Source organism: Anguilla rostrata, unplaced genomic scaffold (assembly GCF_018555375.3).
Source record: "Anguilla rostrata isolate EN2019 unplaced genomic scaffold, ASM1855537v3 scaf0525, whole genome shotgun sequence".
NCBI lineage: Eukaryota > Metazoa > Chordata > Actinopteri > Anguilliformes > Anguillidae > Anguilla > Anguilla rostrata.
In genome coordinates this window covers 1-3,229 of record NW_026986026.1, presented here as the reverse complement: position 1 = coordinate 3,229, position 3,229 = coordinate 1, and the positions used below count along the sequence as shown (strand labels likewise).

Genomic DNA, 3,229 nt, shown 5'->3' with positions numbered 1-3,229 from the left:
TGTGGTGTCAGTGATGTGATTGGTTGTGCTTGTAACCTGAGCGAGGGGCTTATCTGGCAGCAGACGGGGGGAGAAGCCCTAGCCTGGAAGCCAGAGTGTACAATGACGTTGGCAAAACCGCGGACCAGGCTGGAGGCGCTGTGGGAAGTTGGAACAGGAAGTGCAGCAGTTTCCTGAGAAGACTTTAGTTTATTCAGAGCTCAGAGTGCAGTAACTCCGCCCCCTCTATCTATTTGCTCTTCAGTTTCCCACATAGTGGTCCTTAGCTATGACCTAACACAGCTCTTCTGCTGCAGCCAATCAGCTCCCAAGCCTGGAGAAACAGACAGAATACAAATGATTCTGTGGCCAAGTAGCCATAAAGTCCGCATATGCAAGAAGGGTGGAGCCAGTTAGACTCTCTGAGCCCAGTCAAAGCCCAACATCTGGCCACCATGCTCCATCACCATCAGGGAATCCATGGTGCCGGATAGTAGAAAATTTTGTATAGTAGAGCGTACCCTAAAGATTAGGCAGGAGCCAAATTAGTGAAGTATTTATTTATTAATTTGTTTAAAAAAACTCTATGTATTATTTTATTGCTCAAGGCCCCCACCTGCTGGCCAAATGATTTTACAATAGCTTCTATTTTCAAGTAAATGTCAGAGGGACATGCACTGTAAGTTCAAAGGAGATCAGAGGAGCTGCTATGTTGTGATGGGACGGTACTCCTCACAAACTGAAGCCACCTTTCTGTGGACCACACTACAGCCTCTGGACAGCACAGTAGCCAATCACATACTCCCAGGGCTTCACTCTAGCCAATTCTGAGCTGTCCTGCGGGTCCAACATTCACAGTCAGCTCTGGCACAGTCAGGTTTTTTAGACCATGCAGTGTTTCATTTCACAGAGGACCAGTGCATTTAAGCAAGGTGCTGCCCTAAAGTCTCTCTGATTCCCTGTGATAACAAGTGGAGTTCTTCTGAAGAGAAGAGAACATGAAGCTGGTTTGCTGTGCAGGACCTACTTCCTTATTTTTGCTGTCACAATCAGAACCCCCCAAAAGTGTTATAATGGTAGAGGGAAATTGGTTATTGTTGCTCTGTGCTTACGGTAAATGGATATGAATATGAGACAAAAGTACAGTCAGCATTTAATATCATGGTATGTGTGTTACCATTTCACAGAAACTGCTGTCTTTGCGTTGAGTCCCCCTTATTTCAGCTTTGTAAAAGTAAAAAAAAAAATTAAAATTAAAAAGCAGAAGTTCTTTCCTCCACACTTTCAGCTTTCCATTGCTTTGGTTTTTATTTTTTTATTTTTTTTTGTCTCATCTGTTCATGAAACTGCTTCCAAACTCTTCAGGCTTGTCTTTGTATTTTTTGGCAAATTCTAATCTGGCCTTTTGATTCTTGATGTTGATGTGAGGTTTTGCACTTTGCTGTTTCGCCTCTATAATTCTGCTCTCAGAGTCTTCTGCATTTGGCGGCTTGCTATGTTTTTACCCCTGCCCTCTGGAGACCGCTGGTGACATCACTGACCGTAGTTTTAGGGTTCTCCGTCACAACTCTTCACAGGATTCGTCTGTCATCAACTGCAGTCCAACTCAAACAGTTACTTAGAGTTGTATGTAGCCTACACAACTCACATACAAGTTTGAATAGTTTATTATCTGTTTGGCACTGTGAGTGCCTGTGGGTTTTCTGGCTTCTATTGTTGGTGGCTATTTGTCAGTAGACAGGAAAGGTAAGAGTGATCTTCTGCAGATATATATTTAAATTGAGTTGATTTTAGTTACAGGAAAGCGGAAGGTAAAGCAGTGATGAAGTAGAAGTGTGGGAGCTTCTTGAAGAATTTTTTTTACAACTTGCTGTCCACACAAGCAGATAAGAAAAGAATGCATTTGAGGTGCTGTACAGTATATACAATAGCCCAGGGGTTTCTTTTTTATCGCTCTTTTGATCACTGAAGTTGAAGCACTAAACTTCCTCTTGAATCATGCAGACAAACAGAGGGGTCACATTGATCTGTGAGTACTACCGAATCAGTTTTTTAATGTAAAGGTTTTTAACAGACAAGTATGGTTTTGTGGTGAAATTTGCATTTGATTGAAATAAAACAACAACAACAACACATTTGTTAAGTTATGCTTAAATAAATAAGTATGATTTGAAGAAGAAAAGTATGAGTGAAGAAGTATGCTTTTGCTTCAGTAGATAACATACCTTGAATGATCACTAACAATTTTCTGTGAAAGAAGAAATTTTTATTTATTTGTTATTTGAAAGAGACATTGGACAGATAGTAACTGCCCCAGAATTAGCTTGATAACTAAATTTAATCAGTAGTCCATTGGCAGGTGGGAAAGTGGGAAAATTTACAAAAAATATATACAAGCAGCAATTTGCAATTAGAATATAAAGGTTGGTGTCCATCAATACACTCTAGCAGTAAAATAAAAAACATGGAACATATTTATAGTTTTGTATTTTTCTTGCACTTATTGCATTTCTTTGGCCATTTCGATGATGATGTCAATGATTCCTGTCTATTTTTTTTTACAGTGCTGAGTCTAATGACAAGACTGGGTGAGTGTTACTAGATTTTAAAACAAACCCCACCTTCTGTTACCTGATAATCTATCAGAGAAAAACCTTATTCAGACAGTTTAGTGAAACTTATGATTGATAACAGAATGTCATGCTTCACAATAAGACTGTCTAACGGCATTATGATGTGATTAATTAGACTGCATATGTGGACGGTAAAGTAGAAATATTATTCTGTGAGACTCGAGGCATGTCCTACAGTAGGGGGTGATACAGAGATCACAACCAGAAGCAGTTCTTTACTGTTCTAAACTAATGAAGCTGAGGCATTAATCAGGACACTATAAACATGTCATGAGTATTTAAACACATGTACTGACGTAGTGCATGCACTGTTTGTACAGGGAGCCCAAAGGATGTACTGACTCTGCAGCCTAACTGGCCCCTGTTCTTCACTGGAGAGACCGTCACTCTCTCGTGCTCGGGACAGCCATTCAAACATCTTGGATTCACGTGGTACAGATATGAATCAGATAGTTTTGTGTTAAAGCACAGATCCCAAGAAAACTACTACACCATCGCACCTGTCACTGAAGCCCACAGTGGTGAATACACGTGTTCTGGTGAATCCAGCAGTGATCCTGTCAGACTGAACGTGTCAGGTGAGTCAAAACTGGTCAGCAGCTGAACACTGGTGGTCT

At 40.6% G+C, this 3,229-nt stretch overlaps 1 long non-coding RNA gene across 1 annotated transcript; it reads left to right on the top strand.

Moving 5' to 3' along the window:
* Positions 1-1,026: 1,026 nt before the first annotated feature.
* Positions 1,027-3,184, top strand: LOC135246580 (uncharacterized). Its single transcript, XR_010327780.1, has 3 exons — positions 1,027-2,008; positions 2,544-2,567; positions 2,933-3,184. It is a non-coding gene; the product is annotated as an uncharacterized LOC135246580 (long non-coding RNA).
* The last annotated feature ends 45 nt before the right edge of the window (positions 3,185-3,229 follow it).